General features: G+C 41.4%; 1 protein-coding gene across 4 annotated transcripts in view; it reads left to right on the top strand.

The window, feature by feature from the left end:
• Nucleotides 1–12: 12 nt before the first annotated feature.
• The window catches only part of SPATS2L (spermatogenesis associated serine rich 2 like), a 75,023-nt gene continuing 51,347 nt past the window's right edge, over nucleotides 13–23,688 (top strand). The window contains exons 1-2 of one of the 4 annotated variants that reach the window (XM_057375720.1): nucleotides 13–93; nucleotides 15,528–15,600. The gene's annotated coding sequence lies outside the window, so the exon portion shown is untranslated. Of the gene's footprint in view, nucleotides 94–243; nucleotides 607–15,527; nucleotides 15,601–23,688 lie in introns of those variants that run through there. The other 3 variants (XM_057375721.1, XM_057375722.1, XM_057375723.1) reach the window with 3 other exon arrangements.

Below are 23,688 nucleotides of genomic sequence, written 5' to 3'. Positions count from 1 at the left end.
GGGCGGGGCGCGAGGCGTGTCCGCGGGAGGGCGGCGGTGCCACGGCCGCCACCGGCCCCAGCCCCTGCTCGGCCTCCGCCGCGGCCGCTCCAGGTAAGGCAAGGCGCTGGCACCTGCGGGAGTTCCGTGCCGAGGGGCGCCGGGGAGGGAGCGGTGCGGCTGCCGCGGCGCCCCACCCGCTGCTCTGCCGTCTCGGSTGCGGGCGGGCCCCTCCTGGCGGCACGGGGGCCGCGGGCGGCTCGGCCCCGTTCCCTGGACCCCGCCTTGCGTGCGCCGGGACCGGCTCCCCCGGCTCCAGAGCCGCTCGCCGCCCCTCGGCCGCTTCTCCGCCAGCGCCCGGCGCCGGAGCGGGGCTGGGCTGTTCAAGGCTATTCGGTAACAGGCTTGGCCATAAATGATTAACTGCGCGACCGGGGAGCCGGGTGTCGCCGAGCGCAGCCGCCCGTGCCCGGCCCGCTGAGCCAGCGGAGCGTTCGCTCCCGAACCGCCGCCCAGGGCTGTGGCACGGCGCTGCCACGCCGCAAGGTAGGCACGGAGCTCGCCGTGCCTCAGCTGCTGCTTCGGCAGAAATCCACCCATTTGACGCTCTTTTTTGTCTGTGTTAAGGTAAAAGACCGCTAGGATTACAGTTTTGTTTTTTTTGGTTTGGTTTTTTTTTTTTTGTTTTTTTTTTTTTTGTACTGATTTTGTGTTTGGTTTAGGGTTTGTTGGGGTTTTTTAACGTTTTTTGTCTTTTTTACTGTGCGTTTAAAAAAATTAGTAGGTATGGAATTTGTTGACAAGCAGTGGCAGCTGGCAGTMCTCTTTTATTCTCTATCAGAATGTAATGCCTCATTTATTGAGCTGTGAATTAGTAGTGTAAGCTCCTTCCCCACCTTCAGCCTCATCATTCGGAGATGTGAATCACTTGTACTACCGGATCTGTTTTCTTTAGGAGAACTAAGAGGCGCCACAGAAAATCCATCTGTTTCGTTCCAGGTGACATTCTGATAGATTGATTTGATTGATTTCAGCTTSAAAATGTGCTTCAAGGCAACTAATGATCTTCTGTGGGAATATTTTTTTTTGTTAACTTTTAAATTTGAACTGCTAGTGTATGCAAGAGGTATCTTCTTTCTGTTTCTTGGAGGTCTTCATGCAGGTATAATGTGTTTTCCAAAACACGGTGATTCAAGAAGTTAAACTAAAAACTTCCTAGACAGAAGGTGGAAAAGGCTGCTGCATGTAGAATGTTGGGTTAACTAGGAATGTGTTTGTATTGGCCATGAAAGAAATCCTGCATGGTAACCTGTTGAATTCCACTAACTAGTCTTCAAGCCGCTGTGAGCAGGACGCTGTGCCCTTGCCACAATTGTTTCTGTGAATGCAAAGTGTGCAAATGCAGAATGATTTCCAGGTCAGGACAGGTTGATAAATTTAGTGAGGCACCATCACAAACTGCTGGAGCTGAAYACTGCTGCTAGGCTGTGAGTGTTCTCTCACTAACTGTGCTAGGGAAGTGGAAGGAGTTTGGCCCTTTGAGAGCAGCAGGATCTCTTAAATGTAATGAGACACTAATCAAGATAAGGCTTGTACTGTGTCAGGTGCTGTATACCCTGTAAGTAGATAAGGTCACAAGTCTGGGAAATTTGCTGCATAAAAAAGTGTTATGATTAAGATGAATTAAATTAAGTAACCTTCAAAATGTCTTCAGGGTTATTCTTAAGTGAAGGGTCTGTTTCCACAGTCCTTATACCCAGGAAGATGCCTGATAAGAAATGTGCTTTAGARTTATTGTTTTCTCTGATATATGGAAATGAGACTAAACATTGAAATACAAGCATCTCTTTGTGTTGAGAGAGGTTTGGTTCTGAATATGGATCAGTTATTCTTATCTAGTCCTTCTTGCTCTAAGAAACGGAAATGAGGCTATGTCAGGACACCTTCCTGCTGTTTCCCGAATTTTAAGGAAATGCATGTCTGGAACTGAAATTGATTCAGGCCTGTTTTTAAGGGAAAGCTCAAAGTTTCCAGTGGCCTACAATGTGTTTTGTATTTACTTCAAATTTTCTCTAGCAAAGATGGAAGTACSAGATCTGTGCCTGACCACAGTTGTRGACAACCCATGTTTGGTATTAATTCCCACAAACTTTTGTATTTGTGTACCTTTTCTTCCACACACATGGCCTCTTGTCATGTTCACATTCTAGGGGACCGTGTTYCCTGGTGTGGTTTCAAAGGCTGCATCTTAGAGTTCTTTAGACACTGCCAGCAATGCGATGCAGAATATGAAAAAAAAAAACCACCTAAGCCATGTTCTCAAAGCAAWCTGCTGTGATGCTTTACAAATCTAAAGGAAAGGTCAAACTCCACTTTTCACTGTGCACTGGAGGACGAAAGTAAAGCTGTGTAATGACTTGGAGCACAAGACCCAAGGGCAGTGAGACTTTGCACGAAGATCTAGAGAAGAAAAATAACAGTTAACTGTTAATTGTAGTTGAGTTGGAGCTWGTATGAAGGATTTTATTGTCTCACCACTCTTGAGAAATATGACTCCTGTCTGGTGCTGCTGGCTTTTCTGTACTGCTCCARCACTTCAGTTTCTCTGTTTCTCCTTCCTTCCTCAGATGTTCCACCAACTTTCATCACAGTTTTCATCTTGTAATATAAAAACAAACAGTAGTGAAGTACCTTTATTTTAGACTGGGCCGCTTCTCCTGTTAAAAGCTGTTTGAAAGCAGTGCCCTATATCATTATGATATAAAAGAATTTGGTCCTGAACTTCACTGAGATTAGCAGGGGGCTTTGCACGTCACACCTCTATGCCCTGTGGGTTTCTGAGCACCTTGAACTTCAAGATATGCAGCATTGTTTTGCCTCTGCTTTGCATTGGCAAGAGTCTCTTTACAGTCCTCAGAACTGTAAACTCTTGTTTTGGAGAGCATGAGATGATGGAGTGTGTACAAATACACCTTGGGGGTATATTTGTCGTGGCAGGACTTTTGCTTCTGACATATATATGGAAGTGGCATTGCAGCTGCTTCCACAGTGAAAATTGTGGCCCTTGTGCAGTCTTGTAACRTGCCAAGGACCAGCTCCTTCCCTGATCTAATTTGATAAGGTGATCAGAAGAACCACATCAAACTGGCACCTTGACCAACGGTGTGTGYGAAATACATTGTTTGGTTTTGGTGCCATTGTGGGAGCACAAGGAATATAAATTTTAGGATGTGACAAGGAGCTGTGGAGTGGAAACTGACCCTTTTTGACTGTTTAGTTTCATGATACGTGAGCGGAACACATGGGTGAAGAGGGTGAGTCTCTAAGCTGTAACTTGTTTCTGAATGGAAGTGCAGTAGTTTCCTAGTCCTGAGTACGGGTTACAAGAAATCTGCTTTAGCTTATTAGCTTCCACTGTTATTCCGGCTGAAGGTTTGTCCACGTGAAGCTTGTTCAGAAACTAATGAAATCATGTGTGCAAGTCGTATTTTGAGTGTGTGTGCACCTTTGCATGTAAAACAGAGCTGAAGTGTCATTGCGGTAGGTGGAGAAATAAAACGTTTTTTTCATCTGGGAACTTGCCAGCAGATGTAATTGACTTTTTTTGTGTGGGACTTCAGAAACAGACTTCAAAACTAGAGTCTAATGCTGGTTTCTCAGTACAAAAGAAGTCTTTTTCTTGAATTGTCCATCTTGTACTTCACGGGCAGTTACTAAAGTGATTCAACAATGGCAGTGGTTTTASTTATTATCCCAATACAATTGCACTTTTACTAGATGTACCAGAAAAAGCTCCTGATGATTTTCTGTTTATACAAGGCAAGTAGTGCTACAGACCCTAATTAGGGCTTGGGAATAAAGTCAAAACTCTGCATGTGTTTTAAGCTTCTCTTGTAAAACAACAACAGCATAGAATGCCAGCCCAWCTCTTTATAATGTAAAAGAGACCAAAAATATGCTCTGCATGTACATAGTAGGAAAGAATTGTGGCATAACATTTTCAAAGCTTGTTCTTTTCTTGGTTTGCTTTTAACTAAAGCTGTGCAGTTTCTTCAAAAGCCATGAGTTACAAATGAATCTKCAATACTTTGTGACTCCTTGTCCTTTCCTTCAGACAAAAGGCCCTTTCAAACCATTGTGGAACAGTCACTGATTTTCGTGTGGTCATTCAAGAAAAGGATAGCGATTGGCCTTCATAATAGGCCTTTCAGTACTCTCTCGAGTGGTTTGCTGGCTGAAAAAAATGAAATGCCTATGGCAGTGTACTGTGTCCAGTGTTTAAATTACTGACGAATCTAATCTCCCAAGTGTCAGAATGGTTAGGGTTCAAATGGCAAAGAAGCYTCACCTGTTTGTGAATACCAGTATGCTGCTACTCAGACCTGGGGACAGATTCTGCCCTGTGTGAACTGGTACAGTTTCATTTGATTTTCTCTGGCTGAAGGTCTGGGGTTTTATTTTTTTTTTTGGTTTTTTTTAGTGGTAATTTAAGCGTGGTGTTTCCGTGAACTGTGTTTTTTAAGGGGGTTGGTGCTGTTTAATGTCCTGGGTGACGTTGAGCAATGTTATCTGTTTGTGCACTGTGTAGCCAAGTGAAGCATGAGTATGATTTCTTGGAAGGTGACTGTCCTTGAAGGTTGTGGGTGTGTTTAGAGTTGGCATTCAAGAAGCTGCTGCCACTGTTGCGTTGACAGCTCAGTCTCAAAGAGTTATCATTCTGTGCTGGTAAATCTAACCTGCCTGGCAGCATTTTAAAGTAAACACCTCACATTTGGGGGTTGGTAGACTGGTGTTTGTTGTTCCAACCTTGTGTAAAYTCCCATGCAAGAATTTATGGTGCTTGACTAAGTCTTACCTGGGACACCACCAAAGATATTGTTGATGCTATGAGACATTTCCAAATGGGGGTASCTCTTCAGGATCTTGGCTAATTTTGTTGGAAATGTGTGGAGTACTTGCCCTGAAGGCTCAGCCCTGGAGTGTCTGCCTGAATGCTGTGTGTGGTACCTGGCCTTCATTGCTGCAGAGGAGTGTTTCATGGTAGCAGATCAGGACTTGAGGCTTTCTCATTGGGTTAGGTGCAACTGCCAAGAAAGATTATTTGGGCTCTGGATGACTTGAAGCATGTACTCAAGCATGTACTCAAATGGTTGTTTCAGACTAAATTACTTAGTAATACATAAATCCAGCTTTCYGTGTATACTGTCCTACATGCATCCAGTTTGTGGCTTCCTCTTCTGCACTACACTTAAGMTATCCACTTTTAGTATCTAAATTACAGAGCTGTGTATGGTTCTCTGTATAAAATTAAATGCAATAAAATGGTTGCGCATGCAGTTTGGGTGTGGCGGTACTTCTCAGCTGGAATGTATTGAGAAGCTGTGGTTCATGCTAACAGTGGAAAACCTACCAGTCACCAGAATGTCATCACTATGGGATTTCTCCTTTCTGTGTTGCTGAGGAAATAGCTGTCTTATGCAGTGATACTAGCCTGTGTAGGATTGGATTTAGTGATCTTTAGGACAAGATCTGAATGAAATGTTGCCTTCYCTGTGTTTCTGTTTTCCATTAATAACTTAGTTTTGGCTGGTTTGTTAAGGTGCTGGCATGAAGTTGTGCTTTAGTGCTAGAACTGGAGCTTGTGGTTCTTGCACTGGGTATGTTGGGAATGAGGGTTGGTGTGGAGATAGACTGCACAGCTCTAAGGTGTAGAGAAATTTCATCATCTGTTCCCMCAGCTCCTGAGGTCTTCCATGTACTGTATGCACTTTCTTACTAGGATGACAGTAAGAAATCTACTTCTCATTAAAATCTTTGAGGGTTTCTTCCTCTACAGTAATCAAATTACGTTGTATACAAACACAGTGGAAGCCATAAAGGACTGGGTAATTCATCTGACCAGCAGAGAGGCAACCAGGTCTGAAATGTAAGGAAAGAACGGGAGAAAGGAGTGAAAAGATCAGATGTGTGTGCTGCCAGGTGCACAGAGCTCTAGTGCAGGTGGGGCGAGAGGTGCCCTGAAGAGATCTGAAGTGTGAGGCAAAGACAGATCAACTAGAGCAGGTGCTGTGTAAGAAGAGTGCCTGTAGGCTTGTGGCAGTGAAGAGAGCAAAGGCAGTGGTTGGAAGAAGCCCTGGTGGGGAGGAAGGTTGGGCTTTTTGGTACAAGATGGTTCTAATTGTATGCTACTGGKTCTGCATCACAGCATGGCTGGTAGCCTCACTAACTTTTCCTGTGGTGGAGGACACAAGCCCTTCACATGTCTGAAACAGGTGCAGTTTACATCCTCTGTAGCTGAGTTTCTGGGGAAGAGACGTTTCAAACTAAGGTCCTKTCAGACCCTACATGTATTGGCAGTTCTGCAGTGCTTTGATGTGAACAGGAGTTTGTTTTGATGTCCTTAGCCAAGAATATATGACATGAGAGACAGCTGTGGAACAGGCTGCAGCAGTGTGCTGCCTTTTGTTCCACATAGTGTTCAGTCCTTCTGGATTGTTAACTTCTGCTCAGTCAACTTCTGGCTGTTCTTTGAGAGAGTTTGGAGTCCACAGGGTGTTTCAAGATGAAGGGAACCCTATAATATGAAGTGTTATACTTTATTTTGTAGTAAAGAGAGTAAGCCTGCAAAACTAAAGAAGTTCTGAACAAGGAAAGCTGTTTGGATGTGGATAGAGTTCCTGGAGGTGTTCAAGGCCAGTTTGAATAAGCTTCTGGGCAACCTGATGTAGTGATTGACATTCCTACCTGTGGCTTGGGGGTTGGAACTAAGTGACTTTTAAGGWCCCTTCCAACCCAAACTGTTCTGTGATTCCATGATTTGATAGTCTGGGAAGTTACTCTGCTGTTGCATAATCTGGCCAGGGATGGTCACATATGTGAATTCACCCATTGCACTGCCATGAGTACAATGAGGATTGCAATGAGCAGATGACTGAAAGGGTACCTCATCAATGTGTGTAAATATCTAAAGGGGGAATCCCAGGAGGATGGAACAGGCTTTTTGGTGGTGCCGAGCAATAGGACAGGAGGCAACGGGCAGAAACCGATGGACGTGAGGAAGAACTTCTGTACTATGTAGTGACTGAGCACTGGAACAGACTGCCCAGAGAGGGTGTGGAGTTTTCCTCACTGCAGATATTCCAGAACCGTCCAGGCCTAATCATGCACAGCATGCTCTAGGATGGCCCTGCTTGAACAAGGAGGTTGGAGCAGATGACCCACTGTGGTGCATTCCAACCTAACCCATTCTGTGGTCTCTTGACAAAAAATGATGGGTTTCCATTTTCTTTTCTTCTGGGATGAGGTTGATGTATTGGTATTTTAACACCTGATTCCCTTCTCTGGAGTTAACCTGAGAATGATTATTTTGCACATTACTGTACAGATGAGGAAAGGCTAGAAATTTTTAATTGCTGTCCCAGTGYTGGATTTCCAGAGACACTGAGTGCAGGAATCTTATCATTGCAGTTGTGTGCAGTCAGGTCCCCTAAACATCTGCCTGTAAGTGAATGATGGTGCCTTCCAAAGCATTTTAGTAAGAATTGCTAGAAAGCAAAACCATGATTTCTTAAGCTCTAACAAGGGACTTTTTAAATGAAAGTGGGATCATCTTGTACTTGCAAGGTCTGTTAAACTGCAAAAAGGTTAGCAATTAGCATTGTTGTGTCATTTTGAAAGAATGCAGCRATGTAAGCTCAGTAATTAATTAAACTGAATAGCACACTTCTAAACTACTGTTCACTGCTTTACGTGAATAATATCTTTTTCTGTCTAGAGAGATGCCTGGCAGTAGAGATTTCTGTGAATTAAAAAAGGAAAATCTCAGGATTGCTGTTRCTAATGACAAAGCCCAGACATTTTATACTGTGGTATGGTGCTTTTTCTGGGTTGAACTCAGCCTACCGGGCTCTGGATCCTCACCATGCTGGCTGTGAAGCTTTGCAGGGGCTGTTGCTGAGTRTGCTGTTTTTGTTGGATTTTGTCTTGAAGCAAATTTGGTACCAGACTCTGTAAAAGGCTTTGCCTTCTGCTCATTTAGGATTTTTTCTGGGAGGGGGCCTCTGGGACTCGTATGTGCTACATTTTTGGACATTTTCAGTTTTCAGAACTGATTACAGAGCTTTGGGAAGGAATCTTCTGTTAATTGAAAATAGAGCAGATGGACTCCTTAAGAGACAGGCCATAAATCATTAACCATCTGTGTTAATACAAAGGTAGAAAGGTATCTGTTCATGGATTACAGTTTAACACCCCCTACCTCCAAAAAACAACCAACAATTTAGCCACAGACTGTTCCACTTTAATACAAGGAACTTCTTTACTGTGGGAGTGACTGTGCRCTGGAACAGGTTGCCCAGAGAGGGATTCAGCAAACCTGGAGATATTCAGGAACTGTCTGGATGCAGTTCTTGCAACATGCTCTGGGATGACCTTGCCTTGAGAAGGAAGGTTGGTCCAGATGACCCACTGCAGTCCTGTCCAACCTTACCCAAAGTGTGACTCTGTGAAAAGATAGAATTRTCTTGCACTTATTTTGTAATTTGGTAATTCTGCATTTAATGGTCAACTTTTACAGTGTGCTGTATTCTTGAACATACACCAGGAGTTGCTTGTGTGGCTTCTCAAGTTCATTGACTTTGGGAATTCACTACAAGTGTACTTACGTGCGAAGGTGGCTGAGATAATTTTMGTACTTAATATATTGGTGATCAAGGTGTGCATGAAGAGGTCAGACAGTATGTGTGTTTGAAATCTGCAGCTATGGATGTTGAGGCATTTACTTACATGTGAAAGCTTCAGTTGTTCATACTGAGGACTGGAGTTCTGGGTGATGGTGAGCAGACCCTACACCATGCAGATYCATCTGTGAAAGCCAGGAGACCTTGGAAACAAGAAAGATAGGTTATAGGTACTGTGTGCCACTCTTCTATTTAAGCAGCTAATGTCTTAGGAAATAAAATGGAAAAACAAATARTATCAGTGTACTATAACTTTGCAAAGCTAAAGCAAACAGAAATCTGATAATTCACAAAGAATTATCCAGGTTGGGCTAGAGATGCTAACTTGACCATGTGGCATGCATGTAATGTTTTCTATGCAGTCTCTGCTTATTTGGATAAGCAAATAATTTTTAAAACTTTTTTTAAATCATCATTTGCATACTTTTCTCTCTCAGAATATGATTATGTCTTGAAATGTTTATACAAATACATATTTATTGAATTTGCTATTAAGGGAATGTCTGTTTGTATTTTGGAAGAGTTAAAAAATTGCTTTCTAAAATGCAGAATATAAGTCACTTGACAGAGTGAGGGCACAGCTGATTTGCTTAAGTGTGCAAAGTAAGAAGTACTRCTTCCTTCAGAAGCTTCTCTCCTTCTGTTGGGAAGCTGAAGACTGATTACATGGAGGATGTGCCAGTTTGAAAATAGTGCTGAYTGCACTTGCATGGAAAATGAGTTATTTCAGCTGTTGTTCATTGCAGAAGCTGTAAAATGCTTGATTGTTCTGATATGCTTTTCTGACCAGAAAATAATACTGTGGATTTTTTTTTCAATTCAGTTACACTTTTTATCATCAACATTTAGTTATAAAGTTATGTTCTGTATCAATGAACATGCTCAAATTTGCATGGATCCACTGTGATTTTGCTAGCAAATCCATTGATGTTATTTTTAATTTCTTAACAGTTATGCTGGGACCCAGTATTTTTGAGTTCCCAGTCCTCGGTAAGAGGAAGCTCTCTCCTGAAAGACTGACCTTGCAAAAGTGTCAAGTAAAACTCACAGTGGACTCCCAAGAGGCAGCAAAATTCATTTCAGAGAGAGGCATTTTTCGCACAGAAGCATGGAGAGTCCACAGATTGTAGAGAATGTTTTTCCTCATTATTTTCAGGATCTGGTGGCYCCTGGAGTGTACAAAAATGGAGATCCCATAGCTCCTCTAGGCACTGAGCATATCCTGGCTCATCAGGGTATCAGCAATTGTCTTAGCTAGGGCTTTCCAGGTTTGTGGTGTTGCTTGGTTACCATAATTCCCATAACTCTCAAATAAAGAAAGTAAAGCAAATGTAGAAAAAAATCCACCTGGTTTCTATTCATGGGCTAGGCTACTGTACAGATCCAAACAAAACAGAACTGTAAATCATCTACAGTTTCTTTCATGATCATTTTTTCCTCAAGTATTCCACTTGGCTATTCCCAAAGGCTTTCTGTTCTAAATATGGGGTTTTTTTTCAGTATATTGGACTACTTCTAGGATTCTGCATAAACTCATGAAGTTCAGAAGCTGGAATCTTGACAAATAATGGCTTGTGTCATCAGCCAGTCTTGGTAATTCCAGCTGGGAGACCTTTTCAGATAGASTTTATGTGCATCCTTAGGTCAAGGCAGGGAAGAGCGTACAAATCTTAGCTTGGAATATGTCAGGGAGTAGTAATGATAATAATGAATTATCATAACCATTTGGCTAAGGATGTTTTGTCWTTTTTAGAATATTTCCATATGTGGCTTCAGAAGTCCTCACCTGCTCTTAAGGGGCATGATTTTATCATGTGAACTCAGGTGTTTCAGGGAAAAATCTCATCTTGRCAAAGTATACAGACACTCTGAGAACTTGAGTATAGCATATGTGCCTGAGTAGCTATTCTGTTGCTGTCTGTGCTCCTCTGAAGAGTTCTGCAAAATAAAAGGCATGCATGTTTTATCACTTCCAGGCTGAAACAGGTAACAACTCTCTTAAGACAGGTCATTCTATTGCTGTGTAACAAATGAGTTTAGATTTCTTTTCRTGAAGTTAACTCCCAAAATAAGGTACATGTGGATGAGTTTCTTAGTGAAGAGATCTTTCCATAAATCTGCTAGGGTCACAGACAGTGTACCTGTTTATGGTACAGCTGGTTACAGAAACCCTCTTAGTGTTTCTGAGACTGGAGAAAACTAAATTAACTGGAGATATCTGTGAGTCAGTCAGAATCAGGAAAATAAACACATCCAAGTAAAACATTCCCAGCTGTGGAAAAAACTATCCCCATCTATCAGAAGTATGGTATGTATATGAAGCAGACAGCAATTCTTGTARGAAATAGAACTTGTAAGTGTTGCCCTATTCATTGTCTGGGAACTCAAGCTTTAGTGGGGCCCACAACTCAGTCCTTTAACCATTTTGGGCTTCCAGTGGGTCCAGTTCTTCTATCAGTGGAGAGATTTCTCATCTGGTGAGATACTAGGTGTTCAGTGGTGTGATGCTGATTTTCCAGTGTCATCTGGCTCATGTGCATCCGTGTTACGGATCTGTTCCAGCTCCAGTTCTGTTAGGAGGAATTGGATTGAGCCCGTAATGCTTTGGGAATAAATTGTCAAGTGACATTACATTACAAAGAGCAGGAGACTGAAATAATGAGAGATCACYGGGAGGAGAATAAAGCTGCTAACAGACAGTTGAACATGAATCCTGTTCTTTGCCCTGCTGTGGTATCATTTTCTGACTTGTGTTACGGAACAGATGTCTGGCATAGGATGAGGTGGTCCAGTCCTGAAGCTTTTATTTGGTTATTTCCCAGTCCTAAAGTCAGCAGATTCTTTTGCTATACAATCTCGAGCAAATACCAGATGAGGATGGTTTTAGTCARAAGGCTCATACTGCTTTACCATCATATGCATCTTTTGTTGCAATAAGAAATGTACGTTGTAAATGTTGATATTAAAAACCCAAGTGCTGGAATCCTCAGCAAAATCTCACTTTTTTTGTGTATGTACCAGCAGACTGCAAACAGCCTTTGCAGTCATTCATAYCAACATTCAGAAGATTTCCTACCTTCTGCTGACTTTCTTCTCACCTATATCTTCCACCAGTGGCCCCACCAGAGAAATATCCTAGAATGAAAGCTAGCCATGGTCCAGTGTTTCCTTGTGTTACCAGCATTGATCCCAGCTCAGCATGCCTCTGATTCCACTTATAAACTTAGCTTTTAATAATTTTTCTTAAAATAAGTGAAAAAACAGCCCAAAACAGAAGCCAAACAAACTATTCTTAATAGATTCTGACAACTTTCAGTTAATTGCAGTGTTACTGTAGTCACTCTATACTATATGGGATATATTTAGCACTGTATTTTGCAAAGGTGTTCAAATTGTATTTGTATAGGATATTTGCTTGGGAATGGAGGGATTGCAGGTTATGTTTGTTGTTAAGGTCTAGAAGGCTCATGAGTCTATGGTGGAATTAGCAGAGCAGTGTTTTTGAGCTCTTCTGTGTGACGGGTGTGTTGTGGAACGCTAGRTTAAGGTTGGGGTCAGCATTAGACATCAGAAGAAAACAGGTCAAAGGGCTTCTTTKACTCTTCTGAAGAGTGAAGAAGATTCCTATAGGATGAGAGTGGTATATAGATCATGTTATGCTTTGACTCTGCTCTTTAGGTTTATTAAGGGCCATGTCACAATGAATAGCTGTTTGGATCTAGATATAAACTTAGTATCTGTTCTGGTTCTTGTGTTGTCATGTATCACATTAATACTAGGATTAGGGAAGTGTTGAAGAAGTCAGAGGGGAAAAGAAAGTCAAGATTTAAATGCTTGGTTTATCTGTGTGTTCTACTGGACTCTAGGGCTGCAATGAGCACTGATTCTTGGCATATTTGGTTTATGTTGGTTTTGGTGCAGTTGTTTGTCGATGAGCTCTGGTGGGTGTGTGCAGTGTGGTGATGTGGTGTCATCTCTGCTTTTTTCCTCTTCACACTCTGCAGTGGAGGGCAGTGTGTCTGTAAGGGGATGTCATGTCATCTCCATGCACATAGCCTTCATCAGCCATGGGTCTGCCACAGAGGAATAGGGGCCACTGTTTTTCTGTCTGTATTCTATAGCCTGCAGAGTGATAGCATGCCTTCCTGTTTCAGGATCTTTCTGCTGTTTGAGAATAAAAACCAGTTCAAGAATTGACCTTTCATTATAATGGGGAATTACCTTTAAACTTTTGCAGATGTTAAGCGACAGTATTTTCTGTGATGATACATAAGTGAARTAAGTTTCCTTTGAACTGTTGTACCTTTACTCTCAATTTCCTTTCTCCACCCTTGAGTCATTTTTTCCTGCATACTGTTTGATAGCATGTCATGGGCCATTGAATGAAGACAAAATGGTGATTTAGGAAGGTGGTCAAACTATGGAAAGATGTGCCATAGGATTAATTAATTTTTTCAAGGTAATACATTTCATTTGGTCAAATTTGATAGATGTGGTATTGCTTGGATAGAACAAATCTTTACATCACTGGATAAAATGGGGGGGTTTATAATTTTGCATACCGTTRTCTTGGCTATCTGCTTTGTTTCTTTATGGTGATGCAAAGCAAGAACTTAGGACTTCAATTTTTTGCCTGTGTTCCTTTGTCTTTTAAAACAGTTTTTAATARTAGTTCTCAAGGCTATAATAATTCTAATTATTATAGTTATTATAATTGTAATTTTAGATTGAATAATTTCATACCAGTGACCATATTTCTTGACCAAATCAAGAAATGGGATTGTGGCATTATCTATCACTTTTCTTCTTCAAATCTTATGAAGGTCAAGAGGACAAAAATTGTCAAACAAATTCACTGGACAGGAGGAAAAAAATAATTTTTTAAGTTGTAAAGCTCCTCCCACTTGACTTCTTCAGGTTTTAGTTTTCCAGTGAAGTTGGAGAGGATTCCTCTATGCAGCTTGGGTTGAAAAAGATCAAAACTGGGGTTTAGCAGGTAGTGTGCTATGCAGGAAAAAAGCAGCATCACTAATCTCAGTGCAATAATGTGCATGAGCTGATTTGCTGTGTTTAAATCCTAAAAATACCACCTGCAGATTACAGACAGTACTGGAAGGAGTTAAATGTCCATACCTTGGTGTAAAAAATGCAGTAGCTATTAGGAATGTTGTTTTTTTCTGGTTTGATTCAGGTGCTCACTGAACAAAAGGGACAAGTTTTCAACCCTTCCTTGTGTCCCTTTGAAGGAAATAGCCAAATCTTGTCCTTGTTTGCCCCAGAGAACAAACTGCTGTTACGGCCATTGCATAGGCCTCTTCCCCAGTGCTTGGTTGGAATATTCTGCCCAAAGGCAAGGAATTGGGAATGTTTCCCTCACCAGGTTTCCAGCCCYTCTGTTCATCTCATGGATCTGTGCCTGTTGTGTAGATTTCAACACCAAGCAATGCTCTTTAACACTGACATGTGTGAGCACTTGTATTTCTTCATCTAAGCATCTCATTTTAAATTGCTCTGTTCATTCTTTTAATTTTGAACTGTGACTCAGCAAGCCATGCAGAAATGTGTGTTTAGATTGTAATGGACTTTGGGACATAAGCTGTGAGAGTCTTTGTTGTGGGAGCCTTTGCCAGGTAAAGTGCTTCAGGGAACATCTGGCTGTTTCGGATGCAGAAGCAATTAAGAGCTTTCTGCCTTGCTTTAAAATAAAACCTGTGATGCTGAAAGGACTTTTCCAGTCTAAAATTTATTTTGATCTTGGCAAAATATGTGGTTTCAATAAGGTTAAAATGGATCAAATAGGACAACAGTCACACATCTCTASTCCAGTACAGAGAGTGAGTATTTCGTAGTACAGAAAGAAAAATTAGTCTGTAAAGACAATCCAAGCACAATGACTTAGTAGAGGCTGATTTCAGCAGTCAGGATGTTCRGAAACATCACAATATATTTTTAGGGATATCTGAGGGACTGCTGAACAGATCCTATTCCAAAGCAAACAAGGACYAATATGCAACTCACTTAATAGAAGCCAAAGAGGAATAATTTGTATCTGGCATGCMTGGTGAACCATAGACCAGTTCATGACTGCCTTCTCCTCACAGCTGCACAAGCTTGACTACTTCCCTGCACTAATGAAATTGGGAAATCAGTTTCCATTTTTCGTATATGGATGTAAACAGGCACTCAGTTTTCCATGTGGTTGTGTGTCTTTRACTTTGGGGACAATTTCTCTGAAATTTATATGCAAATCAGCTAAGGCCTTGTATTGCAAACAAGGTGCTGGTGTCACTCTTTGGGTTTCCCTTTGTTTTATCTGAGTTAGTATGCTTGAGAAGATAATGTTGTTYCTGGAGAATGACCACAGTGAAACTGCACTGGTGCAGCTTAGAGGGGTTTGATTATTAGCTACTACATTACTGTAACTTGCATCTTCAGCTCTCTGCATTAATGATAAAATAGTTTTMATTGCTTAAATTTAGCTTTCTGCATCATCCCATGTGCTGGCTAGTTTGAGCTTAAAGTATCTGCTTAAAAATGGGTTTGTTTTAGGGGACAATTGTATGTGTGGTCAGGAATGGGATGAACATCAAGGTGGTTGCCTAAGTTTTCATGGCAGTGAAGACAGGCTCTTAGAAAATATAAGCCCTGTAAAAACAGGTAAGGGCACCCCCACATGTTGACCACAGCAATAAAGGACTCTTTCCGTTGAGAGGAAGGTGTTTTTGTTTTTTTTCACAAAAGTCTCCTGTAAGAAGATAGTAAATTGAGAGTAAATTAACTAAGTACTTTTTTTTTTTTTTTAATTTCCAGCTATTTTTGCAGGAGATACCGTTTATTGGAGAATATAGAATAGTAGGAACAGAAACTGGAGTCATTCACAGTGGTAAGATACCTTTTATCTCTCTTTGCTGATCAGTCGGATAGGAAGGTTCTTTACTTACAGGTCTGGCAGTGAAGGAACAAGAAGCCTGGAACTTTCAGGGGTGCTTTCACTTTAGCAGTGCAGTCTATTTGAACATCTTAGAAGCTGAATTATATGGAAATCAGAGTGTTTTGGGTTAGAAGGGACACAACCAAGATCATGTGGTTCCAACCCCCCTGCCATGGCCAAGGACACCTTCCACTAGACCAGGTTGCTGAGAGCCCCATCCAGCCTGGCTCTGAACACTCCCAGGGATGGGGCAATTTTGTCTCCAGAGTCTATCATTCACCACTCCRGATAAATTTCTCTTCTTTATCTTCTTTCTCTGTGTCAGTAAGTTGACCAGCGTATCTGGTATGGTCATTCTCCTTCTCCTCACCGTCTCTTCATCTTTTGTAATTGAACAACCCTGAAGATGTRGCATGGTTTGCAACTGAAAGTTCTGCTGAGCTGGTATTCTGAAGTCATATCACACTAAGTATAGCCAAAGTGATGTTCAGAGGGTAGTTGGACAGGGTAGCTTTGTAGTAATTAAAAAAAAAAAAGAAAATAGATGCACATATAGACTGCAAAACTGAGAAATGGGGTCTCTGCAATTGCCAMATTTTAGGGGTGGTCTAAACCCTGTGTTTTTTGTCACTTGTTTTGAAGAAAATATTTGGTTGAACATGTCAAGTAATTACTTTAGCTGTTTTGTCTAAAGAAGGCAGTTTCTCTGCATCCAGCATGTTAGAAAACATCAGCTCAGTCTGTTCCAAGCCTGAATCTAAGTGGGCTAATGACCTCATCCTTCTGTGTAATTCTAATGGAGATGACCATTTTTTCCAAATGTCTGTAAGGCTCTCCACTTTCCTTATAATTTAGACATCTGGATTGTGTCCCCTATTAATGGCTTCCTTAGAAATCTTCACTGAATCACTGAATTCCTCAATTTTAAATCTGTAAAATGAGATAATATTCCTGCACTTAAGCATGGGTGTCAGGATGATATATACAATTATGTATTGAAGTTTTTTTTTTAAATGCTCAGGTATTATAATAAATAAATTRAAGGAGAACTCATTTCATTTGCACATTATTCACTTTGTGCACCTTCCATCCTGGTGGAGGCCAGTTATGCTATTTCTTAAGGACTTCCTTTCTGCTTCAGCCTTTTGTGCAGAATTGCTACATGGCAAACTTTCAAAGCTTTTGGTAGTGGAAAGATCACCAGGAGTGGCTGATTAGAATCTATCTGGTAGTTAATAATTCAGCATGCTAAACTCAGCAGTGTTGAGCTGTGTGACTTCCTCAAAGGAAAGAAGAGGAATATACGTGCCCAAAGTGGTTCTTAGRCATCTGTTGATCGCAAGTGGGGCCAAGTACATGATGAAATATTACTCGTCTGGCTCTGAGCTGTATATAGTGCAACCAGTGACTCATTGGGTCAGTTGCTGACCAGAAGTTGAGCTGTCAGAAACAGATGGGCTGCCTAAAGAGCGAGATAATCTCCACCCTTGTCAGCAGTGTTACACAGCATAGGGATTTCTCAGCAGCAGTGAAAGATGSTGTTTTTTCAGCTACACTTGGTCTTCCATATCAAAATGATGTCTTGTGGCTCTGAGAATAAGGAAACTTTATGGCTTATTAGTGAAGGTCCATATTTGTGAATCCTGTACTTGGAGGGGCAGTAGTAGGGAGGTCAGTAAAGTCCTCAGACTTGCAAAGAGATTGTTTTTCAGCTCTGAGAAGCCTTCAGGTTGCTACTAAAAGATGGCTGGTGTGTGAAAATGTTCTTTCTGCAGATGAGGCAAAATTTTTTAATCATCTCTGAAAATCTTTTCTAGTAGTGTCTCTCCACTTCTTTAGTCCTCAGCAGAATCACAATAACAAATGCTTTCTCAGACTGTAGAGTTGGGCTGAGGATTATRCTCAGCTCAGATATTTGGAGGTAAAGTGCTCTACAAGTATCTACAGAAACAGAGTTTTGTAGACATTGAATACTGGGACAAGTTCTAGATCAGAATCTGACAAGAGTGTACACCAATCTGAGATGTGCTTTCAATTTGACTCGTGGTGGGTTCACTCTGGCCAAACAGCCCCACAGCTCCTCACTGCAGCAGCTCTCCACAGTGGCATGGGGAAGAAAATAAGAACAAAAACAAGACAACTCTTGATATAAAAAGCTATTTAATAAGTGAAGAAGAAAGATGGGTCCAGGGGGTGAAAAACAAGCAGAGCAGGGAAGACAGCAYACCAGGTGATGGCAGACTGATACCCAGCCAGTCTCCAAAAAACAGCCAACTTGAAAACAAAAAAATCCTTTTCTTCCTCTGTCCCAGTTTTTATTTTTGAACTTAAGGACATAGAGCATGAAACATCCCTTCGGTCACTGTGAGTCAGCTGTCCCAGCTGTGTCCCATCCCAGCCTCTTGCCCACCCTCACTCTGGCTGTGGGGGTGTAGTGGGAAACAGAGGTGGCCTTGACACTGCAAGCACAGCTCAGCAACAGCCAAAACACTGCTGTGTTGTCAGCACTGTTGTGGCCACAGATCCAAAGCACGGTACCATATGGGTGTTGTGAAGAAAGTTAGCTGCATCTCAGACCCACCCTGACCCCAAATCATACTGCTTTTTTTTTACTCACTTTTTAATGTAGTACTGAAAAAAGATTTATCAGAAGAATGAAATCCTATTGTAAGATCTTAAGAACAGAGTRTTCTTGATTAAAGATGTTTTCTTGTATGTGCAGATGTGAAATTTTCAGTAGAATTATACACATTTCTGAAGCAGTTCAGAAAGACTCTTAAGAATATACTGAAGTTCATTTTTCTCTGAAAAGTGTCTCAAAAATTGTTTCAGGGAAGTCAGCAGCACTTAAGTGCTTATGTGAATAGAGGCTGAATATTCAAGCTGACTCTGTCCTGCAAGAACAATTCTGGAGGAAATGTACCCTGTGCAAATTTCAGACCTATGTCTGAAATGGGTAATTCTCTCATTGCCTAGAGGTGCATCTTGTTACTGTCTGTATAAGTATGTAATTTTGTGCCTTAAAATAATCAACTTCTATGGGTCTTATTTATAAGATTGCACAGATTAAATGCTTTCAAAATTGAAACATTTAGAATTAAAAATTATGTGGTTTTATTATTATTTGATTATTCTAAGAAATGGAAAAACTTAAAAATAAAAGATTTGAAGTAGGAATTAAATCTTAGGTCACTTCTGAAAAAAATCAGAGAATGGCCCTGTTCTTCCCTGCAACACCTTATTTTTGGTTATGTATGCTRCTGTCAGTGAAAAATAAGTGGCAGCTGTGTGATGTAACGAGTTCGGTTAATTCAGATTATAGCTCACGATTACTTTGATCGATATCARAGTCTGAAACTGAAAGGAAGTTGAGCTTTCAGAGAATTTTTGGAGAGAATAATTGAGATTAAAGGAGACTCTCRAGTTCTTAAATTGGTTCTTTATTTTTAAGGTATTTGGTCTGCTCTTATTGATGGCCCTTCTTTATTCCACTTGTTAATATAGAAGAGAGAGAAGCATCTGTYCCTGGTAGTGAAAAGCATCACAAAGGCTTTGGTGAATGTGTAGCAGTGTGACTAGTCTGAATGTAAGAATTCAAGGTTGGCCACCTTCAAACCTCTTTCTGGGTTTGTCATCAATGCTATCGTTCCAGGAGAGAGAGGACATTAYGGAATTTGGCTGGTCATGCAGTAAGCACAGTGAAACTGAGACTTCRTGTCTTCATAAAAAGTTTATGCAATTTCTCATGACTTTTTAACATGGAAGCCCTGACTTGAATGAAACTTGCCTTTATGATGGGCAAGAGTGAGCGTATTCATAAAAAGGCAGCTCACAGGAAAGGCAGAACAGAATTGCCCCCCTCCAGTATGATCTGAAATGGTTAATTATTAGAACAGGTAGTTTTTCTTTGCTGGTGATAACTTCCATTTTTTGTTCCTTCTATAGAGCGGGCACTTGGAGTGGGTTGGAAGAATTATGTATATCTTTGTCTTMAGCAGCAAAGGAGCAAACATGTTCTCTGAAAGCACTAGGATGGAGTGTATATTCTGATAGAGTGGAGAATCAAGGCAGTAATTTGTGCCCTGTCCAAAAGCAGGGTGTATGTGGGGATAAAGTGGCAAAAAGAGTTCTTGTATTTCTTCTCCAACTGCACCGTTGAGGCAGTTTAAAAAGAGCCAATGCATTCTRTATTTGCTGTGTTCTGATTGTGAGCAAGGTGGCTAGTCTGTCCGATCTCAATTGATGAGCAGAAYCCCTGGAAAAACAGTGATAGATAAAGTTCAGGTCTTGGAGCAACTCTACCTGTGTCAATATTATTGGGAACTAAATTGTGTGTTTAAGGAAGACAGCCAAAGGAGCTGAATCTCATGCTGTGTAAATTGCTTCTCATATATGGGTCTTCTTTTTTTCTCTCCTCCATTGTTTGAGAGTCCAAATATTGAGCAGCTATGGAGCCAGGTCTCTTCTGCCAAAGTCCTTGGTTCTGTGATCCAGTGACCAAGTTCTGTTAACCACAGAATCCAGTCACAGCTCACATCTGCTGCCTGCAGAGCCAGCTCTGCTTGTTTTGGTGTGTGGCTAAATTGAGAATTTGTGGCAGCTCTGACTGTGCTTTTGTCTACAGTATGAAATCTGTACAAGTAACTGCCAGAACTACTCTTTATGAATTAAGATAATAAGTATGTGCATGGCTTCATGAAAATACAGTCAGACACTTTGARAAAGACTGGCTGTTCAGGAGTCACCTTTGCCTCTACTTGGTAAGGAATAATGAAGGAAAGGCATGACTGATARAGGGCTTTATGTGATAATAAATGCTGTAGTCAGCTCTTTTGTGTCTGCACAAGCCACAGTAACTTCCTGCTTTGTTAAGCTGAACTTTGCTTATCCCAAYTTTTGCTGTGATTTGGGCTTTCTGGGAAAGGATAACTGGCTAATAGGGGATTCAATTAGCTTTTGGGGTGCTGTTGCATACTTGGTGTTTGAGAAGTGTTTTGGTTATGCTGAAGTAGCTTCACTCAACYTCAGCAAAATCCATTTGAATGGAAAATTCCTAGCTAACTCAGTTTATTGTCTGACAGTTCTTACGGCTGACAGGATGGGTAGAACAAGTTGTGATATTAGAAGTTTGACTTGCTGAGACTTTGACATGCCTCAGTGTGGTAACTCTGTTAACCAGTACTACTTTTTTGATGGTGCCTACATGCAACATGCAAGAGCTTGTCAGCGAGAAGAGAGACATGGAAGTTAAGGCAATTTTGAGATTCACATAAAAATACTCTTTTTTGTGTGCTTACGGTGGGTTGACCCTGGCTGGATGCCACATGCCCACCAAAGCAGTTCTGTTCCTCTTCTCCTCAGCTGGATAGGAGAGAGAAAACAGGAGGCTCMTGGGTCAAGAGAAGGAGGGACAGATCACCTCAGCCATTACCAACACAGCAAAACAGATTAGACTTGGTGAAATTAGCTTAATTTATTACCAGTCACTAAGAGTAAAATAATGAGAAGTAAAAACTAGATTTTAAAACACCTTCCCCCTAGCCATTGCATCTTCTCAGGCTTAACTTTACTCCCAAGTTCTCTAACTGCAGAGCACTGTTGGTGGATGAAGGTCATGGTCAGTTCATTGCACATTGCTTCTGCTGATCCTTCCTCCTCAGGGCAAGAACTACTCACACTCTTCCCCTTCTCCACTGTGAAATCCCTATCATGGGACCATGAAGTTCTCCAACATGGGTCCTTCCCATGGGCTACAGTTCTTCACAAACTGCACCAGTGTGGATCTGTGTGCTGCACCAACATGGGTCCCTTCCCATGGGCTACCGTTCTTCACAAACTGCACCAGTGTGGATCTGTGTGCTGCACCAACATGGGTCCTTCCCATGGGCTACAGCTCTTCACAAACTGCACCAGCATGGATCTGTGTACTGCACCAACATGGGTCCCTTCCCATGGGGTGCCATCCTTCAGGCACAGCCTGTTCTTCCAGCTTGAGTCCCCCACGGTGTCACAAGCCCTACCAGCAAACTTGCTCWAGCATGGGCTCATCTTTCCAAGGGTCCACATATCACTGCCAAGAGTTTGTTCCAGTGTGGGCTTCCCACAGGGATGCAGCCTCCTTCAGATATCTACCTGCTCCAGTGTGGTGTCCTCATGATGGTCTGCTCTGTGGACTGCCAGGGAATCTTGGCTCTGGCACCTGGAGCACCTGCTRCCCATCCTTCTCCAYTGACCTTGGTGTCTGCYRAGCTGGTCCTCTCTCATGTTTTTAGTCCTTGCTAAAAGCTGCAGTTGCTGCTGCACATCCTCCCCWTTTCTTAACTGTGTTATTCCAGAGGCACTGCCGTGTTTGCTGGTGGGATTGACCTTGGGCAGCGGCAGGTCCATCTTGGCACTGTCTCTGTCAGACATGAGGGGARCTTCAAGAARTTTCTCACAGAATCCACACCTGTAGCCCCTCCACTACCAAAACATTGCCACACAACCCAAATAGAGCATTGGGAACGTGCTGATATCCATGATTGCCCAAGAAGAGTGGGTTTGGCATCCTTTAGCACACTGAGAGGGCCTTCAGTGGTAACTAGTAACCTAGGTAACTACAAGTTAGAGCTTATTTGATGTTTTTGAACACTGAATTCTGTGAAGCATGTTACATCATCCTCCAAAGCTGTGTTAAATACGCATCTTCCGAAATTCTGGACAGATGGAAAGTAAAGGTTTGTCCATAGATTTTATCATTTAATGGATTCTGGCATGCCAAAGGTATTTAATTTCTAGTGAATGGCCACAAAGAGATGAGCTGAAAGATGCTTTACAATATGTGTATCTGTGTTATACAGTGTGACTGAGCATACCAGTCTGAGAAAAATATGTTARAATAAGACACTTTTATTTTCTTGTAAATACTCCTCAACAAAGTATCTTCTTTTGCTTTTGTTGATAAAATTACTCCATTTGCTGTCCACTGTCRTAGCTAGTCAAACAATCCCTATTTATCTCGGGATTGCCTTGCCAAATTAAGGCAAATTTACTTAAAAATTCCAAACCCCTTACGTACCTGGCTAAAGAGGAGCCTCAATTCCYGCATGTCAACAGCAAATCATGTGCTACTGAGCTTCAGAAGCAGAAGTTTTTTGAGATTGTCTCCTGACTGTTGGAGAGGATATAGAAGGGGAGACTGGTTAAGGTGTCTGCATATTTTTGGTAGTACACAGTCTGCATTGATTAACAGTACTTTAAAAAATATTTTTGATGTACTTGGGTAGTGTGGGTTTCAGCTGAAAAAAATAATGGGTTTCTTTTGGTCCTTTCCTCTAAAAAGTGAAGTTCAAAGTCCAGTAAATGCCCTAATAGCCACTTATTCATGTGTRATAGCAATTAGGTTGAAGGACTGTATGAACAATAAGTAATTATAGGTTAACTTATTTATGTGCTTTTGTTGTTGTTTCCAGGAATACCTTTTGTTAACATCAGAAAATCAATGTTTTCCTTGGCAGTAGGTAGGTGGGGGAGGAGAGGAAGACTAGCATTTGTTGTAAATCTTAGAATACCAAAAATGTCAGTGGTGGTGCTTCCAGCATAGTGTCAGACTGTACAGGTATTGTTTTTATGGGAAAACTCCCAGGCCTGTGTCTGTTCATTGTGGATGTACATCARATCATTTTACTAGAGAAACTTGTGAACATTTTTTACAGCTTTTATGTGCATAGATTTTGTGTATGAATATATGTATATATCATAAGTTAAAATAATGTTCAAGGAAAAACTTGCGTCTTCTTCAAAGACCTGTATGAGGTGACTGGGTTTTAGAAAATGAAAGGCTGCATTTAATTTCAGTGTTTGGTTTTGGAAGATTCAGACTGCTTTGGCGCATTTAAATCAGTTATTTACCTTCAAGTATATGTGTAACCTCACTGACTCATAAAGTATGCTTCACTATATTTTGAATATATGTTAGTTACCTGAGATCTCACCACACTAAGGCTTCCTCAGGTGTGTCTTGCCTCCAGTTGAGCACCTGGCTTTATCAGTTTTCATCAG

This window comes from Malurus melanocephalus, unplaced genomic scaffold, assembly GCF_030028575.1.
Source record: "Malurus melanocephalus ecotype Western Australia unplaced genomic scaffold, MMel_1.1 scaffold_257, whole genome shotgun sequence".
NCBI lineage: Eukaryota > Metazoa > Chordata > Aves > Passeriformes > Maluridae > Malurus > Malurus melanocephalus.
The sequence above is the reverse complement of the archived record's forward strand: the minus strand, read 5'-3'. Positions and strand labels throughout refer to the sequence as shown.